Consider the following 21,574-nt stretch of genomic DNA (forward strand, 5'->3'; position numbering starts at 1 on the left):
GTCAGGTATTCTAAATTATAGTTATATCCTAGGCCACATCCTACTTACGAAAGCAGCCTCAGGGAGATCATGGTGTGCTCTGCCTCTTCTATGCATGCTCTAACAATACTGACTGGCCTGCATTGCCGGATTTTCTAATCAGTAATATGAAATGCAGGCCCAACCTTGCTCTGAGGGAATAGAAGAACTAAGAGCCAGTAGTTATAAAATCAAAACTCAAAGTAAGGGGAAAAAAGGATGAAGTTACCACTGGATGAGTAAGAGAAAGTTTTGGGGTAGGGCAAAAAGTGCTTGGAACAAGAGTATGCAATGCAGAGTGATATAGTCTCAGTGGCACGCTGAAGTATTAGATCCATTTCATGCTATTTCACACTGAAATGAGGGGGGATGGAAGGGTAAGGAATAACTTCAAGATCCTTCCAAATCCTTCTCAAGTTAATCTTGGATATGTGGGTTGAAAAGGTGAAATGAAAATCAAAAGGCCAATAACTTAACTGTACAGACTTCAAGAACAAACTTTAAAAAAATAATAAGCAGAACATCACTTAAGCCATGATCAGATTCAGGTCACTTGTGACTTAATTACTGTGGGACTAAATCCTAGTAGCTGCCATGGCTCAACTGAACTTTTCTCTCAGAATTTGGTCAGTGCTTTCCTACCAAGTAACCAAAGTAACTAAACGACAATGAATATAATTTTTGCCTAACAGATTGGCAACATTTTAATATTTATAATCACTAATATTGATGATCGTTGTAAGATTAACCTCTAAGTAAGGTTAATTTGGCAGTATGTATGCAGTTTGTTAATATGCATGCTATTTTTTTTAAGATTTTATTTATTTTTAGAGAGGGAAGGGAGGGAGATAGAGAGAGAAGCATCAGTGTGTGGTTGCTGGGGGTCATGGCCTGCAACCCAGGCATGTACCCTGACTGGGAATTGAACCTGTGACATTGTGGTTTCACAGCCCGTGCTCAATCCACTGAGCTACGCCAGCCAGGGCCAATATGCATACTATTTTTCCCGACAAAAATTTTACTTCTGTGAATTTATCCCAAGGAAATAACTGGAAAAATACAAAGTTGCGTGTCTAAATGTGTTCATCACAGTGTTATTCATCCTGAAATCCTGGAAGCCCTGTATGATCAACAATAGAGAAATGATTGAATGAATTACAGTACAGCCATACAATGGGATGCTGCTCTGCAGATTTAAAAATAACGAAGATTGGTATTTATCATAAAGGAAAAATGACCATATATTAAATTTAAAAATTTTTACAGGTACAATTTACATGTATTACAAAAATTAGGCATGTATAATATGACCACACTTTTTGTGTGTGCATAGAAAAAAATATGGGAAGGTACACATTGAAATGTTAATAAGAGTTCTTTCTGGATGATGGGATCAAAGGTAATTTTTACTTTTTTCTCCATACCTTTTGTATTGCTTGAATTTATTTCAATAATGTGTTATTTTATTAAAAGATGAAATAAAGCTGTGTTTATTTTGAGAAATAGCCTAATAAAGGAAAAATAAAAGTGAGAAATTAATACATAATTCTCTTCTAAACTGATTTATTTTAAATAGATGAAAACTTCTTCATAGTGTACTTTCTTTTGCTGCTATTAATTTTTATTTCAGTTTTTAATTTAGGGCACCAGTGAGTGTGGGCTGGGAGGAGGGAAGTAGGCCAATTCTTAGGCCTTTGGGCAGTTTTAATTCTAGGCATAAGAAACAACTCAGGACTCCCTCTCACAAAGTTCCTCCTAAAATCTCTGTGCATATCTGAATTCATGTCTTCCATGACCAATTACAAAAAGATTCAAACAAAATTTCTTTAAATAGACAATTATCCTCACTCATATAAACAAACTATTCCTTAACTAAGAAAATTATATTGCATCTCAGTAGTTCACTTGCTTCATATACTTGCATGGTATGGTATAAATAGTGTAAGCTGTATAATGAGAGAGTGATCAGAGTGGGGTGAAATTGGTCAGAAAAGACTTTCACTCCTTCATGTACTGTACAAATATATTTTCAGCTCCTATTATGTGCTAGGCAATAGGGGACTGGAGATACAAAGGGACAAGTCTTGGGACAAGGGTCTTAAGGTCTGGGCAGTTCTAAATATTATTACTAAATATTATTCATGCTAAATATTAAAATGCAGCACAGTATTTTGCACACCACTTACGACCTTGACAGGAACTCAATAGGATAAATGTAGCCTACTGCAAAGAAGAAATCAACATGTAACTGACCAAATAGTGGTCAATGGCTAAGACACCCTTCTGAGAGATAGAGCCTGTCTCCTTTCCTTGCTGCAAGTAAATGAAACTACCTGTAACAACTGCGTCTTGTTCTTGAATGGAGCACCTCTAAGAGATAGTAACACCTTCTTGGGAAGATGTTACAAACTGCAGAAAAACAATTATAATGCAGAGTGTTATACGCAAGATGAAATTGGAACTTAGAGGAAGGAGCCAAAGTCTTGCTGGAAGCATTAGTGTTAGGCTGACACTTGAAGGCTACATAGGAATTTGCCATAAATAGGGTTTCTAGGAGGTACATTTTCCTCTGGAAGAAGTGAAAGGTAAGTATTGTTAGAGATCAACTAAAAGATTGAGGTAAAAAAAAAACAACCCTTTTAAACTGATTCTGCTAATATAAAAAAATGAGAGGTACTGGCCAGGTAGCTCAGTTGTTTAGAATATTGTCTTGATACCCCAAAGTTGCAGTTCAATCCTGGTCAGGACACATACAAGAAGCAACCAGTGAATGCATAAGTGGAACAACAACACTCTGTCTCTCACCCTCTCTCCCTCTTTCCCTCCCTTCCTCTCTCTCAAATCAATAAATAAAAAATTTTAAAAATGGTTACAGGAGCCATTTTCCCTATTCCTCTGGGGCCCACTTCCTACCAAGTAATTTCAGTAAATAGTAACAAAGGCGCTTGGTGGTACTGGGGCCTCTTTGGTCCTTCACAGAAGCAAGATGCCTTTGGCAGTGACTTGCACACTGTTGTGTGTTGGTATTGAGAAGGTATGTATTAGAATTTTTCAGCCAGCTATGAAGTGGCTGTGTATTAGGGAGGTAGAAAGATAGGAATCATTGTAAGGATTCTGAGATAGTCTGATAAGATGAGTCTTGGTATCAACATTTTAGAGTTAGAAAAATTTTAAAAAAGATCTGGCCCAATTTACTCAACAGATTTTTTTTTAAGTTACTGAGATCTCCAATATCTCAATAACTGCCTTCTTTAATAATACATTATTAAATCAACTGTTCTGTGTAATAATGCTCTAGTATATCTCTGCAAAACTTAATGGGAAGATTCATTTTGTTCTTCTGGATAGGAGAGAAGTAACACTGTTTCCTAGCTCTAGCTCATGTGTTTCTCATGTTTATATAGTTAAAGGTCAAAAGCTGACTAAGAACAGATGAGTCCTTTCCATTTGCATCATTTTTCAACTTTTCAAAGGACTTAAAATAAACTGTCATTTTTCCATTATTTACTTAAGGGATCTGTTTTTACATAATTTGTAGCTCCTGGGCACCCCCCTATCATTCTTATGAAGTATACAATCTGATTCTTACTCATCTATCAACAACTAAGAAATGTCAGTATTAATATGCATGATTTAAATCACCCAAAATAGAACAAGACAACTGAATTGGCCATTAATATTTGTAACTTTTCCAAATATCTTACATGTATGGAATCAGGAAATCACTTCCTTGAAATAGAGGAAATGATAGAGATGGAAATAGAGAAAGAAAAGGAGAAAGAAAGCAAGGGGTGGGGGTGGGGAAAAAAAAGGAAAATAAGAGGATGTATTTCAGTTCTGAAACCAAGGATTAATTTTTCTGACTCAAAACAAAACAAAACAAACAAACAAAAACTCTTTCCTAACCAGCATTTCATCTGAGGTAATAACACCACATTTTTAAAACCTACTTCAATCCTAGACTTGTAAGGGCTTGCAAAAATTTATAGCTGACCTTATGTAGAGAAGGATTTGCACTAATTTTCACATAGATTTACTTCTCTGTTGAACTTCAACTCAGAATCTCTGTGAGATGCCACTTGCCAGGGTATATGCAGCACCTACATCCTCATTAGTCAACCTTGCTAGATAAACCTACATTCTAAATTCTACTTGCCAATGCCTGTGATATACAACTCATTCTGACAGTAATGATTTTACTGGATACAGTTTCTTTTGTCCGTCTTAAGGTTTTATCAGGTTAGCATTTTGAAAGGTACTGAAAAATGAAGTTACACAGCCAATATGAGAACTTTAAAAAAGGCTTCAAAGCCTTTTTGACTTTTGTTTGATATTCCTGTAATAGCAAAACTTCCTCTTTTCCTGACCACTTTCTAAATTGGCATAATATTTTGTTAAATGTGTAACCCAAGAGAAAAAAAGTCCTATGAGGGACAGACATTTTCATTCACTAAACCATTCCTCAATCCACTCAATGTTTGCCAAGTTCCTTTCATGTATCCAGGATGGGGACCAAGAGTTGAAATGTCAAGATAAAGGATACAGTCCTGTCCTCAGCGAACTCACAGTCTAGCTATTAGAACACGACTGCATTCTCAAGTAGATCTGTCTGCTAATGAGAATGGAATGTACAACCTCAAAGTCTCTTATTATATGATCTGCCCCCTCTGAAATCTAATGTACTTTTTGCTGTGATGCAGTTTTACAAATTGCCCTGTTTTCTTAGGAATACTTAACCTTCAAAATAATAACCATTGATACCTATTATAATCAGGTGTTAAGAACATTGTAGCAGGCACACTAGTAAGATGCCCTTAATGATCCCCACTTCCTTGTATTCATGGCCTTATGTAGTCTTCTCCTTCTAAGTGTGGGCTGGACCTAGTGACTTGACCCTAACCAATAGAATATGGCAAAGGTGATGAGATGTCACCTCTGTGATTACCATATTTTGCTATGTATAATGTACTCCCTTGCATAATGTGCTCCTGTGGTTTTGTGCTCATTATACACAGGATTATTATACTCATGGTATGTATTCATTATACCCATGTATAATGCACATCCTTACTTTTCCCTAAAAAAATTGGGCACATAAGTGTGCATTATACACTGCAAAATACAGTAAGTTGGAAAAGACTGTCTTCTGTCTCTATTGCCTTCTTGGATTCCATGCTTTGTTGAAGCAAACTGCTGTGGTGAAGAGGCCCACCAAGCAGGAGGTTGGCCTCAGGCCAACAGCAGTCTAGGAACTGAAGCCCTCAGCTTATCTGTCCATGAGGAACTTAATCCTGCCTATGACCATGACAGCTTGGAAGCAGATCCTTCAGAAGAGACTCAAGCCTTGGTCAAGATCTTGATTTCTACCTTGTAAAAGTCTCTGAGAGAGAAGACCTAGTTAAGCTGTGCCCCGGTTTGTGACTCAAAGAAATGGTGAAATAGTAAAGTATTTTGTTTTAAGCTATTAAGTTTTGAGGTAATTTGTTATGTGGTGATAGATAACCTATATGGAAATTATCCTTGTTCTTAAGGAGTTAACAGTATAGTTGGAGTCAGACAGAATACTAACTACAGCTTAGTGTTAAAAGTAGTGTCATCTTCAGTAACTTGGAAGAAGTTTAAATAAGGGATGCAAGTCTGTGATGCTGACATTTTAATTCTAGTCCTGAGCTGACTTCATTCCCATCCTTATAGATTTTCCAGCTGGAAGGGTTCTTATGCAACTCACCCCTTTAGTTCTTACCCTGTACTCCTTCAAAGAAGAATAATGATACAAGTTGTAATTTTACAGCTAGACTACCTGTTCCTCAAGGGTAGGAAGAGTATTTTATTAGTGCTCCTTCAGAGTCCTTAGTTCATGCCCTTTCATATGAGGAGAGGACTCAACTAAATATGAATGATGAACTATATTCTCACAATTAGTAAAAGAGTAAAAAACACAGGAAACACCTCAGAGTTTCCTGAAAGACCTGAGAATTCTGGTGCATGTGCCAGAGATGGGGTGGGGAGGGAGCTCCACAGCAGTCCTACTTGGGCTGTGATATATAATTCATGGGCCAAATGTAAGAAACCTTGGGAGACTTCTACAGGCAGTATTCACTGTGACATGCTTAGTTCCTCTGGATGCTTTCCAGAATCACTGAAACAACATTGTTCAAAGTGTTATTTTTACTGACTGTATCAGAGGCTGTCTGTGCTCTGTCTATAACCCCTAAGTATTCACCATAACAATATATGCCAGAGTAACCAACTGTAAACACCCACAACTTTCCACTTGAGGGCTTCAGCCCAAAGTACAGGGTGCAGGCCTTAGCCAATGACCATGAGAATGGGAGGAAAAATCCCCAAGTTTCCTTTCCTTTCTTTAGTGGGATGACTCAGAGATATGTTCTATGCTGTCATCCATAGTTCCTCAGTGACATTGAACCCCAGGTACTCACAGGGGAAACCCACTCAACATTTCCTTGGGTCATCCCCAAAATAAACTTTCACTGAAATCTTTAAGCTGGCTTCTGGAGAAACCCAACTTATGATGCTGGTGAACGAATAAACAAAGATAGGAGGCTTAAGTCAGAGTCTTATTGAATTGGTTCTGCTGAAGTTGTCCTGCTTGGTGCCTCAAGAAAGAACTAGACATAGCTTGTTGATGTGGAATCCAATGGAGAAGGCTGGGGAAGAGGGGCAAGATTTGTAGGTGAACTTGCTCACTGGGGCGGGGTGAACTATGGGGGCTCAGATCCTGTTGCTGGTGCTGAAAGAAAATTAGGTTCTGGGGTTTTATGCAAAGGGATGAAACAAGAGATCATAGTTTCTGTCAGCAGTTGGCTTCCGAGATCCAGCCTGCAGTAGTCTAGAACCCTCTCAGAGAAGGGAGCATGGTGATGGCAGGTTCAGGTTGTGTTTGGATATCCAGGCAGCCAGGCAGTGAGAGGGAACAGTGTCAACACAGAGCTAGATGTGGGGGCTCAGTCAGGGTCAGCGGGAGCCTTCCATTCACAGAGGATGAGCTGCCAAAACAAATCAGGGCCCCAGTCCTAGAGGCTTTGATACTGACCATGAAGCAAAACATGAACTCAGGCAACAGGAACAAAAAAGAAGTGAGTTTAAGACTGGGCCATGAAGACAGTATGAAAAGCATGGGCTTTGGAATCGAAGCATTTTTGGTTTGAATCTCACCTTCCTAACTTTCCAGAACTGTAACTTTGGGCAAGTTGTTTAGCCTCTGAATTCAGTTTTCTCATTGGTAGAATGGGGGAAATGGTTCTTCCCTCACAAAAGTTGTGCAAGGATTTTAATGATAACATGTAAAGTGAGAGTACAAGTACAAGGTAAGTGTATTACTGCTATGACTGAGGAAGCGGGGGCAGCCCTAAGAGGCCACGCTTTCCACTGGAACCAGAACTTGCTTTGGAAACAGAAGGTAATAGTGTTCTAAGAAACATGAGTGATCAAGGAGCTCTGTCATATCAGCCAACCACTTTTGCTGAAAATGATGCATTCCAGGCAGAGAAAAGAGGCAGCAACATGACTGAGGTCATGACTAGGGTTGTTAAAGAGGCTGGCACATCCTGAGAACAACTGTGTGTCTGTGTAGAAGTGGGGGCATAGGGGGGAAGGATAGAAGAAAAGCTGTAGGGGCCTTCAGGGTGTCAGACCATGTATTCCCTACTAGGGACTCAGCACTAAGTCAAGGGCGATGAGTTGGAGAGGTTCAGATGCTTCCTGCCTAAGGTCCTAGGAACTGGTCAAGGTTAAGGGTAGCGATGAAGTCCAGATTGTGCTCCAGCAATGGGGACAGGAAGATTGGAAGAGCAATGGATCAGGAACAGCTTGACCAGATTTCAATTCTGAGATACCTAATCTGCCAGCACCCATGCACCTGGAGCCATAATGATCTTCTGGGACAGGGTGATAGGCAAGTGTTAAACTTTTGGTAAGGCTCAGGTACTAACCAATTAAAATGGACACTGGCCAGTATGCCAGATGGGTGTCAGGGCCTGATGATTATCAGCTTTGTCTCCAGGGTCTGTCAATAGCACTGCAAGTGCATACTATGAGTACCCCAGCTAGTAATTAATACATAGAACTTGTAGAATGTTCTATTTTCAAGACATACTTATCAGACTAAATTTGTATTAACTAGGCCTGTTAAAAAGAAGAGGAGGTTACAAAAAAAACATAGGAGTCTTCTGAGAAATGTAGCTTTTTAAATTTTTGATACATAGGCTTGTATCAAACATCAAACGGTTTATCCTTATACTGACCTAGACATCTACATGGGAAAAACACCAAATTGTACTTTACTCAAAAGAAAACTGCTTGCCTTATCTTTGGGTTGATTGATAACTTTTTTAATGATTCAGACTTCCCAATAATTTTTTAGAATATTGACAAAAATAGTTGCTAACAGTTATAAATCAACACAGAGCTTGGCTTCCTTCAGCAAAGCTGGGGGGAAGATTTGTGATCCCACCAAGCCCTACCTCCACCTGAACAATCCAGCAAGATCCCAGAGGTTTGGTTGTACTCTCACTTTGGTCTCTTGAACTTCTAAAGCTCTTCCAGGTCTTGCACGGTAAAAGCCAAAAATGTGGTGGTTCCCATGCCTGCAACTGGGTCCGGCTATAATCACCCAAAACAGCCAGAAAGGTCAATATCTGTGGAAGTCCAAATATTTATTTTTAAATAAATCACATTTTTTCTGGTTTAATCAAAAAGCTTTGATCAAGTTTGGTTTCAAATCATAGGCAAATATAGTAATCTGTGAAAGATTTAGCGAAGTACTTTTTTTCTATTTCCAGCTTTATAACATAGCCACGGATTTACTTAGACTAAAGCTGATTTTAAGAGCCCCCAAAAGTTCAACACAAAGGATAAGGTTAACTAGAGCAATGTACACTGATGAAGAGTCTGAAACAGGCTGAGCAGATGCCTCAAGACAATGCCCTCTTTCTTCATCATGTGTGTTCCTCACACTGAGAGAACCGGGTGTACTTTGGCTGTGTGCAGATATGTTCAGGGGCAGGTGTTTTGTTTTTTTTGGGGGGGGAGATATTTTTCGACTGGTTTAATCAATCCCACATCCAATCTGAGTTTTTCTTCAAAATGCTTTCAATTTCTTTTCTCAATATAATTTTCATCAGTCTCAGAGCTGCCTTTTCCTCCAATGCTGTGGATGTCTATTTCAGAATGTCTTACAGTATCTTGTGGTATTTATGAGTGAGGTGGGTCACACTGGGCACACTTTGGGCGATATCACCTAGAATCATGTAAGCATCCAGTGGTGTTTTACCTACATCATGATTATAAATAGAAATTGAGGCTGGAGCACTGCATCATCCTATTAGTGCTAAATGCAGTCCCATCCAAGGGCACTGCAGGTCCTTCCCCTGCAGATCAGACGCTCTGTGACTCTGGATGGCTGGCTGAACCTCTGACCAATGAAAATGAGAATCTGAGTATACTACTTTCATATTTTACACCATGCTTTATATGCATTTTTAATAACAGTAATAAAATATTCAGATAAAATTTAGGTTCATTTTGTTCCTCTCCTCAACTGCCTTTCTCTACTTTTCTCCCAGGAGACAGCCCTTGTTAGTATCCTCCAGTACATGATTCTACTTATTATGTATGTGTGTGTGTATATATATATATCCATCTTCAATATATAGTGTTTTTTAAATTTAAAGTAAATTTGTATCATACTGTTTTAACATTTCTGTAACCCATTTTTTTCTCCCAATGGTACCTTTGTGTGTGTGTGATCTATGTTAACAATGCTAATATACAGAGACCTAGAACTTTTTTTAAAACTCCTATTTTAATGTCCTTGGGAATATAATATCCTTTATTTTTCATTCCCCCTCTGATGGATTTTAGATTATTCCCAATTTTTTGTAACTGTCTCCTGTGCACATATTTGCAAGTTTCTCTAGAAGAGGACTTTCTAGACCATGAGGAATATACATTTTTATTTTTATTGTGTTGTTAATTTGATATCAAATAGTTGTATTTATTTTCACTTTATGCAAGTTCCTAGGTTCTGCATCTATTCCCATATTGCATATTGTCAGGTTAAACATTTTATAGATAATCAGAGGGATATAAAATGGTATCTAATTTTAATTTGTATTTCTCTAAGTACAGCCAGGAGCATATATTTGTGAATTTGGTTTTCACAAATTTTGCTTTGTGAATTTGTGGCTATTTAGTTTTCCTTTTATATTCCTTATTTTGCCTTTTTTAAAATTAGGGGTTTGGTTCTGTTGCTTATTAATCTAAATTCTTGTGTATCTTAGATACTTAATACATATTACAAATATCTTCTCCTCACCTGTGGCTTTTTAATCAAATTTTCAAGTTAAGCTTTAATTTTGGTGTTGTTTAAACATTATAAGCAAATTTATAAATCTTGCCATTTACGGTTTGTGCTCTTTTTGTCTTGTTTTGAGAAATTCTGTTTAAGTCAAGGTCATGAAGATAATCTGTATATTCCCTTCTAACAGTGTAAAAGTTTTGCTTCACATATTTTGGTTTTTATTCTTTCTGTAACTTATCTGTGAATAGAGTGTTATGTAAGAATCTCCTTTTATTTACTTACATATAGAAAGCCAATTTTTTGAATACTGTAATTTTTACAATAGAAATAAATTTCTGGTTATATAAACAATTCATGGTCATTATTAAAATTCAAGCAATTATTTAAAATATTAAGAAATACATTAAATGTCACCTGAAACCCTAGGGCTCTGAGATAGTCACCTCTGCTACTTTTAACATCATTTGTTGATAGTCTCTCCATTCTCCACTTGTTTATAGTATCACCTTTTTAATACAAGGAGCATACTTTTCTAGCATTCAGGCAAACTTAGAGAATTAATATTAAATCTAGGTATAATTGATAGAATTTGAAGTATCGACTTAAAGGACTTTCAAGTTAGAGTACCTCATGTGTTTGCCTGATTTCATTAAGCAGTGTCAATAAGTGAAAGAATAAGATGGGGCATTATGTGAGAAGTCAGGACCTCCCAGGAATGGCCAGTTCTTCCATGGGGTGGGAAGTGTGTGAACTAAGTGTTGCACACGTATGAAACAGGCATAGTTCTCTTATGTTCACATCCAGCATGCCAGGTTCATCTTGCTAAATGTTTTCAAATTAAGACAATTAGCATTTCCTCTAACAAATAACTTATCTTTAATTTTTTCACAGAAAGATGCAAGGAAAAACAGTCAACTGCAGTTTGAAAATAAATGGAAAATTCCAGAAATAAACAATTAATAAGTTTTAAATTATGTGCCATGCTGAGGATGGTGATGAAATCAGCGAGTGTCACACAGGCCAGGTCGTGACTCGATCCCAGCATCCTTCATCTCTGTGCTGTGTACATTCCTTGCTGTTACTCACTTAGTAGCTGTCTTGGTTATCAGATTGACTGTCACTATATCATAGAGCTTGTGTCCAAGTAACCCTTATTTTATCTAAAAGTGGCCCAAAGTGCAAGACTAGTGATGCCAGCAATTCAGATATGCCAACGAGAAGCTGTAAAGTGCTTCCTTTAAGTGGAAAGGTGAATACAGTACAATAAAACAGTTTGAGAGCAAGACAACATTCATATAACTTTTATTACAGTATTGTTATAATTGTTCTATCTTATTATCATTGCTACTTTCTTCCTGTGCCTAATTTATAAATTAAGCTTTATTGTAGGTATGTAAGTGTGGGAAAAAACTGTGTATACTGGGTTCATTACTATCCAAAGTTTCAGGCATCCATGGGGTGGGGATTGGAGCATATCCTCTGTGAGTGAGGGGAGACTACTGTCCCTGCACCACTGTATATTTCAGGTGCTATGGAAAAAAGTCATATTTTCATATTTCATAAAATAGTATCATATTTTACTACCACTGAGAAACAGGTGATTCATACACCAGTATTATCCTGTCATTATCTTAATACTTGCTATTCTTCATGAAATTCATATATAAATTCCTCCTGGGTACATTAAGTATATATTTGATTTGTGGATTAAAAAAATCACTAATACCACATATAAGGCATGTTTATCAACATATAAGATAGAAAGTCTTTCTGTTTTTTGCCCTTAGCTGATATCAAATGAACACTGATGAAGTTCTCAGCTTTTATGTAGACATTGTAACAATGTATATATGGCATGAGTTTTTATGAATGTGTTCAGTCATTACTAATCTCTGTTCCAAAGTGGTTTAAAGTGTTTTAAATAATTAGAATATTCAGTGTAGATTTCAGCCATAAATTGCAGAACTATATGAAGAGATTTGGAAGAGCTACGTAAAGATTAAGTCTCCAATCCCAAATATAACCATGTTAGAGAGGTTAAAAATACTTCTCTTATTATTTTGTCTTGTCTCAGCTCTGCATCTTCACCTTCTGCCACAATCTAAAACAAAATTGGCAGAAAGCAACAGCCCAAAGCACAGCCAGTGTGTTAGCAGAACGGGATTCCCAGTGCTCATGACAGGAGTTTGTGTAGACCCGGGGGAATCAGAATGACTTCTTTTCAAGGCATGCACAATTTAGCCAGATACCGACAAGCCCAGGTTCTTCCTTACCACACTACTTTAATACTAAGGAAGCATTTGCTGCTCAATTTGAAATTAACCCATGCTTCTAAACTGTTCCACTGGTGTAACATTGCAGTTTTGTAAAGCTGTTTCCCTTGAAGACACTCCTAAAGAGAAAAGAGGAAATTGCCTATATGTATGTTTCTGAGACAACTTCAAGGGGTTTTTAACAGGCAAAAAATTTCCAGTGTGTGGTTTTTTTTGTCTCATCTGAAAGACACTGTGGTTTTCAACTAGCCTGGTGCAGTTACTACAGTCATTTTACATGACCTCTTTTTTTTAAACAGGCATAAGGCAAGGCTGAGCTCATATTTTCATGAAAGCCACTGTGCCATCTAAGCAGAACTAACACTGTTAGAACAGCATGCAAATTGTAATTTAAAAAAAATCCATAAGCCAGCAGTTTCTTTTGACCACAGTGGTTTTTTTCCTCCTGCTCATTTTGCTGAAACAGCAGCATTGGTGTACACTGCAAGGCTTTAGCTTTCTGCTCTAGTTTGCTGTTCTGATGAGAATTGTGCATTTGAGGATGTTTTGTTTCACGTGTTAAGTGTATATAGCCAGCTGGATTTTTAATTTTCTAAAGATATAAACTCCTCCCTTGCTTACTCATTTTTTTCTCTTCCATAGGATTCAATATGGCCATCTATTGTGGGTGCCCTATTACTGTATGTTGAGTGACTATGTGGTTGAATAAATGAGTGACTGAACAAACATTTTCAGTCTCTCATTTTCCAAACTAAACAATGCAAATTATATGGGATCCATTTCCATTACAGAGGAGAATCTTTAGCAATGCACAAACAAAAAGAAGAGAATTAGAACCCCCAAAAGAGGCAGGAGCTAGAGTTCATAGTCCCATAATAGTTTAGATTATGTAGAGGCATCTATGTAGTAGGGTATATATGTTGTGTGTGTATATATATACAATATGCATATATATTTAACAATACCCATATTTATGTAATTATTTATGTATTTCAATGTATTATATAATACATATAGGCATGCATATATGTTTTTGTGTTTCTCACTGTGTGTATATATTTATTTTAATTTGCAGCAGTTACTTTTTTAAGATTTATTTATTTATTTTTAGAGAGAGGGGAAGAGAGGGAGAAAGAGAGGGAGAGAAACATTGCTTCAATGCCTCTTGCATGTCCCCAGCTGGCCACAACCCAGGCATGTGCCCTGACCAGAAATCAAACCGGCAACTTTTTGGTTCGCAAGCCAGCACTCAAGCCACTGAGCCACACCAGCCAGTGTCAAAGTTACTCTTTGACACTGAACTACCTTTATTTAGAAAAGTACCTTGATTATCTACTGTGGATGGGAAGTAAGGCTATTGGCCATGGATGGAAAATATAAGGAAGTAAAGTCACAGCTAAACCAATTGGAATCTAAACATCAACAGGAATTTGGGAATGGGGTTACAACAATCAGGAAAGTAGAAGGGAGAGAGATTAAAGATAGAGAAATGGAATTCCACAACACTTAGCTTGGGAAAGTTGATTTTGGGGAAATCAAAGGAAAGAGGCTGAATTCCATGCCTGGGTTGGCCCAGAAGAAAGACAACAGTGGACATGGACCCCAAGGGAGATGTGAGCTCAGCAAGAACAGAATTTTGGAACTAGAAGTAAATACAAGTCTGTAAAATCTCAAGAATTAATAAGTAAATTTGGAGAGATCATTAGACTTCTCACAGAGATTGGGAAAAAAGACTCAAGCAAATTTTAGTGAAATCTTGAAAAGTGCTGCTACCTCACGTTATGTGTCTGGGTTCCTTAAAACCAGGCTTAGGGTAAGTTATTGAGAAGCCCTCTGTTCAATCCAACAATTCACTCTCATGTATGATCTGCTTAAATCTCAGAGTTAACAATAGATATTTGAACTGTGGAGACCACATTAGAAACTTTAGTCCTGATTCTGGTGCCAAATCTGAGCAGGTGCAGCACTCCACACAGAACACCCCTGATTCGGGTCCCATGCCCCCTAGTCCTCTCCAAAACAATATGCGGGGGTGGGGCGGGATACATCACCGAGAGGCAAACTAAAAAGACATCTGGTTAATCTAAGTGTTCACAGACTGATGTTAAAATCTTTTTACCTTTTTCCCCCAGGGCTGTATCAGTTAATATATTAAAATACCAATGAATTGTATACTTCTATGATACAGATGGTTATTGTTCTGGTTTTACAAATAAGAGGACTTTGACATAAGCTTGCTCAGCACCAGCAGAACAGGATTCTGCTTGAGGAATTATTTCCTGAGTTGGGGTTGGTTCACTGGATGCCATTGTCCTCCTCTACAAAGGGTTTATTGTAAAATGTTTACAATTGCACTTTTAGGAAGAGTTCAATGTCTATTTCTATCTTGGTGAAAATGTGGGTGAATCTATACAAGTGGTGGTAGAGTTCTCTGGCAGAAGGGAAAGAGGAATTAACACTTGCCATGTTCTTACCATGAGTCCAGCACTAGGACTTCTCACCTACATTATCTACACTTGCTTAAAGTTAAGGCAGAAGTGACAAACTTTCTGGGGTGATGTAATGTTCTATAACTTAATAGGATGGTGCACAAGGATACATATTTGTCAAAAGGCATGAAATATTTAACTTTTGACATAGGTGCTAGAGTGTTTAGATGTAAAATGTCCTTATGTCTAAACTTACTTTGAAACACATCCAAAACCCAAATGGATTGGTGGATGGATAGAGGGATGATTAGATGGACTGATATGTGGTAAAGCAAGTATAGCATGATGTTAGTTGTAGAATTTAGGTATAGATACACAAGTATTCATGACATAATTCATTCAACTTTTCTGTATGTTTGAAATTTTTCATAACTAAATATTAAGGGAAAAAGTGATACAATTAGCTTCTACTAATCTGTTATAGAAAACCTGTATTTGAGTACTCCAAAAGCAAATGTCCCAGTAAGGCTAGTTTTATAGCTATGTGGGTAAAAGTTCCTCCTTGAAAGTAAATGAGGATGCTAGCTACTTCTAGTTGAAGTTGCATTTCTCATATGTTGCGCTCTTTTCTTTGAACTACTGCCAAGTGCTTTTCCAAGACACAGGGTACGGTTCTGGTCTTACTGGCCTCTTAGCGGCATATGCATCCTTGGCCACTTCCTCCTCAGGAAGCATCTCTTCTATGCCTGGTTAGACGCCACACTCTCCTGGTTTTCCTCCTGCCTTTCTGGTGCTTCCTTCTGCAGCTTTTTTTACTATTTCCTTCTCCTTTATCTACTTTTAAATGTTGAAGTTTCTTTGGGCTGTGTTCTGGGCCTTTTTTCTTTTCCTTTGTCCTGAAGTGGTCTCATCAGTTTCATTGTATTTTAGTACCATTTCTAGGATGATCTTTCTCAAAGCCATGGCTCCAGCCTAGTCCTCTCTTTTCAACAATGAACCCTTAAATCCAAATGCTTTCTTTGAATCTCCACTTGAATGTTTCCCATGCTTCTCATCCCTAATAAGTGCACATCTGAATTCCTGATCACACCCCATCCAGTCACTAGGCCTGCTCCTCTTGTTTTCCAAATTTCAGTAGATGACAGCCCCACATTCTTTTTGCTCACCCCCTACATGCTATTCAACCCGGAGTTGGATATTTCTCTTTCCCTTCACCTCCCTGCCACCACCCTACTGCAGCGGCCCTCTGTTCCCCAACTACAGTAGGTGCCCCTGAGCTGGTGTCCCACTGGGAGTCTTACTCCACTCTAATCAATCAAAACTGCTGATGTCATCTTTTAAAAGCATAGAGATTCCATATATTATTTACTTAAAACTCATCAATGGCTTATCACTGTTGTTAGGATAAAAGACAAAATTCTTACTATGGACTACAATGTCCCAGTGCTAGGGCCCCTGCCTGCATCTCTTTCCTTTCTCTTGCCACCTCTCTTTGCTCACTCTACTGGGGCCACAGGAACTTCAGTCCCTCTAACAAGTGAATCAAAGCATTTTCCTACCTCAGGGTCTTTGTATAGTACAGTCCTTCTTGGAACATTCCTACAAACCTTCCTGGCAAAGCCCTACTCATTCAACTCAAATAATGCTTCTTTAGAGAAACTTCCTGACACATCTCTCCCTCTAAATTATATCTCCCTCTGTTATTGACTGTTATATAGCCTTTACACCTGTCTTATAGTGGAATTAGTGATTACATGTTTGTCTGTGTGCTTATTTTGTCAGTGTCTGTCTATGCTGCTAGACCCGAAACTCCATGTGGGCTGGAAGCTTGTCTGCTGTGCTCACCTCTGCATATGCAGCATCTGACACAAGTTCCTGGTACTTCAGAGGTGGCTGATACATACTTATCTGTTGAATGAGCACATGGCTATACCTCAGGGAGTTGCAGTTTGAAAGGTGATGGACAGTATCACAAATCAATATGGCATCAAGATTCAAGATCATTAGGACCTGTATAGTCCACCCCACAGGTGTCAGGAAGAAGCTATTCAACATTGGATGTGAGCATGATGGGCCCACGCAGCCTATTATGAATCATTCCTGTCTCTTTCCAGCTCACCCTTCACATGTAGGTGAAAAAACAAAAAGCAAGAAGGAGCAACCAATACTTTAAATGTCTGCTAAAAAAACTTCCTCTTCCTCATTTACCTGCAGGGAACATTTGTGGGCACAATCTTCAAGTACCAAAAATGAAAGACAAATAGCTGGGACTCAGAATCACACAGTTTGTCCTTCTCTGGCCCTGTGACTCATTAGGTGTATGACCTTATGTAGAAACTTTTCTCTTAGAACCTTGATATGCCCCACCTGTGTCATACACCTACTAAAAGTATAAAATGAGCAAGTGAAAGTGATTCCTAAACTCTAATCCTACAGACCACCACATGGATGTGGGTTACTGTGCAGCTTCAAGAATAGTAAAACATTAGATATATATCGATTTTGCCTTTTTTAACAAATAAAGGTGCTATTGCCAGCTGTCTTACTAATTGTTTTACAATAAGAATAATGAACAACTTGCTATTCTTTCCACTTTAAGAAAGATAGTTAATTACCCATAAGAACACAGTGGAAACTACTTACATTAAGAAATTTTATTTCCTAAATCAGCAATTCATATTCAAAATTAACCTACACAGCACTTGAATTGTGTGAGCATTCAACTGACCTGTTAGTAATAACTTTCTAGATTATGCTGCACTAAAATGCACATTTTCTCTAATTACATATTATTTTTATAACAAAATATCTTTATTTTTCTGTTTGTTAAAGTATTTACTAGCCCTGGCTGGCGTAGCTCAGTGGATTGAGTGCGGGCTGGGAACCAAAGTGTCCCAGGTTCGATTCCCAGCCAGGGTACATGCATGGGTTGCAGGCCATGACCCCCAGCAACCGCACATTGATGTTTCTCTCTCTCTCTCTATCTCCCTCCCTTCCCTCTCTAAAAATAAATAAATAAAATCTTAAAAAAAAGAACCACTTAAAAAAAAAGTATTTACTGATAAAAATTCAAATGATGTACAAGTATAATAAGTAGCAAGAGACAATCATTCAAAAATATCTTCACTTTACCTACATCAAAAATAAGTAAGACTTGCAAGTATTGATAAATATAAATAAGTCTTATGAACAGGCATCACTTGATGACAATTTTTAAAAATATTTATTTATTTTTAGAAAGCAAGGAGGGAGAAAGAGAGGGAGAGAAACACCAATGCTCAAGAGATACATTGATTGGTTGCCTCTTGCATGCCCCTAACTGGGGACCTGGCCTGCAACTCACGCATGTGTCCTGACTGGGAATCAAACTGGCAACTTTTTTGGTCTGTAGGCCAGTGGTCAGCCCACACCAGCTAGAGCATTTGATGAGAATTTAAAAAATCTCTCATACATAGAATTATTTCAAAAGACTGATTCCATATTTCAAAAAGCATACATTTTTATTTATTTTACATTTTCAACTACTAGCTATTAGTTCTTTCAGGGAAAATGGCTTCCCAGTGTATATTTGAGAAAACTGTTGTTTTCAGTTAAACAATAAGAACTAAAATGTCTATTAAATATTTCCATCAACTTTACGATATGTAGAACAACTAAGAGAGAGACAAATTGTTAGCAGTGAGAAATGATGCAAGGACCCATGGTATTTCTTAAATGTTACATGGAAGAGGCAAGAAATAAAAGCTTAATGGCATATGCTGAATTTTCAGATTATTAGTAAGTACAGACATTATGATGGCTTTGACTTTTTACAGCATCAGTTCATCTGTACTGCCACAAGGAAATAGTCAAGAATATTACTAATTTTAAATGCCAGCCAGTCAACAAGAATAAAGCTGAAATTCTGGGATGGTCTAAAACAAGTCAGAAACATGCCAGGAGTATTGAGTAACTGTTCAGGCTAAATTCATGTGAATTACTGGATAACCCTGGGTTTCTAAATTGTTCTGCAGCATAGATCAACCTACCTGTTTTAAACACAGATAAGGAAAGAGCTACTCCTGTTCTATATTGCCATCTAGTGGTCAATGATATCCATCCACTTTGGTGCATTTGCTTCAGAGAGAGACTTGTTAGCAAGTGAGCTGATGAATATTATTTGAGACACAGAAGATGAACTCACCTTTGAGTTTTAGTTTCTTTTTGGACTTTAAAATGTTTATTTAGTGAAGCAAATCTGGTGTTTTACTTTTTAAAATATTTTAGTTATTTTTAGAGAGAGGAGAAAGAGAGGGAGAGAAACATTGCTGTGAGAAGCATGGATCTATTGCTTCTCCCACATGTTGACCTAACCAGGGAAAGAACCCGCAGCCCAAGCATGTGCCCTGACTGGGAATTGAACCCGCAGCCTTTTGAGTTACCAGATGATGCTCAACCTGTCAGGGTGCAAATTAGGTATTTCATTATCTTTAATCAATCTGTAGGAAAAAAATAAGCAACATTTATAAGTAGCATGTCTTCCTCTTTTCAAGAATTAAAAATGCATAAGGTTGTTAATTTTCCACTGAGTGGCCATTGATAATTAATTTTTTAAATCTCTTTCTCTTTTCCCCCTTTTGCTCTTTCTACTTATTTCACATGTCTTCCATATCACCTTTACTTTACTGTGTAATTTAAAGCAAAAAAGAATTCAAGGTTCCTTGCAATCAATGTATTTCAAACATATGGATCCTGACATCAATACAATGGGTTGTGACTGTACTAAAAAAAAGAAAAGATCTTTTTTGCACTTTTTGAGGAGTCTTTATACTGTTTTCCACTGCAGAATGCCACTTACAAGATATATAAAATAGACACACGAAAGCTCCTGCTGATGGCCAGGAGCTGAGGGGAAGGAGAAATAGGAAGATGTTCAATGGGTGCAAAGTTTGTTACACAACATGAAAGAGTTCTAGAAATCTGCTGAACCACCTTGTGCCTATAGTTAACAACACTGTATTGTACACTTGAAAATTCATTAAGAGGGAAGATCTCATGTTAAGTATTCTTACCACAATAATAAAAATAAAGAATCATTAAAGAAAACCATGAACAACAGAAAAGACTAGATTAGAATCTAAAATGTTCAAATGCTCCCAAGTGTGGAATGGATATTATTCTGTGAAACTTATGGTACACGTATGTGTGTTTGTGTGTACTAGGACATGATGTAAAGAGCTTTTCATCTTCTGGGTCAGGTCAACAACGTTAAAAAGACTTTAGTGTTCTAAACAATTAAACTAAAGCTAAAAATCTATGTTTTATTTCAAATGAATTAGGTTTCCTTGTATGTAAACATGCTCTCTTTATTTACAAAAGGCCATTTAAGATGCCCTCAAGGAGTAAATAGGACACCATTAGAGGTGTGTAAGTTGGCTCTCTACTCTGGTCAGCCCAGCCTATTCTTTTCTGTTTGGTGTAAGGATAGGGTAGGACTGATCCCAAAGCTTTATCGGATAAGGCACATATTTGGAGCAGGACAGTCCTGGTTTTGAATCTCAACACAGAAACTTCTAGCTGTATGTTAGTCTTTCTGAGTCTCAGCATCCGAAACTGAAAGTGAAGCTAATAATTCTTACTTCATGGAGTTGTTGTCAGAAACAAATGTGTAAGTAGATAATGGACCCATCGCATGGTAGGCACACAAACTAAGTAGCTACTAGAAACAGCAGGGGTTGCCAGTTTACTGATATCATTTTAAATAGGTCTTGTTTTCTTTCATTGCCCTAGATTTCTCTCTGTTGGAATTGCAAGTATCCCTAAAACAATTTAAAACCTGTGAATTAGCTTGAACCCCAATAAGGGTTTTTTCTTCTTCAGGGCAGTCCAGTGAGAGCCTTAGCTCTTCGCTCAGTTATTCTGCTTGTATCTGTTTCATTTATGGCAAGTCTCAGTGGAAGTGTTTTCCTTACTTCTATAATGCCTTCTATATTTCACAGAACCTGTGTCTCTTATGGTTTTTCCTTCTCAAGGGATGGTGCCACCCTAGGGGACTTACTGCCTAAAGATAACAATAGTATTTTGTGTCAGTAGAGCAGGTCCCAGGAGAAGAGTAACATATGAATTGACATATAACATTATATTAGTTTCAGGTGTATAACATAATGGTTTGATATTTTTATATGTTGCTAATGATCACTACAATAAGTCTAGTTCACATCCACCACCACATAGTTACAATTTTTTACTTGTAATGAGAACTTTAAAGCTCTACTTTCTTAGCAAGTCTCAAATATGCAATATAGTATTGTTGACTATAGTGATCATGCTGTGCCTTACATCCCCAGGACTTATTTATTTTATAACTGGGAGTTCATAATTTTTGACTCCCTTCATCTATTTCATCCCCCACCCCCCACCTCTGGCAACCACCGATCTGTTCTCTGTATCTGTGTCCAGCTCCATTGCATCCTTCTCACTGGTTTGGTTTCTCCTCAATGCTTTTTGCTTCTTCCTTCTTCCTTCCCCAACCTGCTGCAACCTTATCCCAGAGG

This window comes from Phyllostomus hastatus, unplaced genomic scaffold, assembly GCF_019186645.2.
Source record: "Phyllostomus hastatus isolate PE091 unplaced genomic scaffold, TTU_PhHast_1.1 phas_contig_80, whole genome shotgun sequence".
NCBI lineage: Eukaryota > Metazoa > Chordata > Mammalia > Chiroptera > Phyllostomidae > Phyllostomus > Phyllostomus hastatus.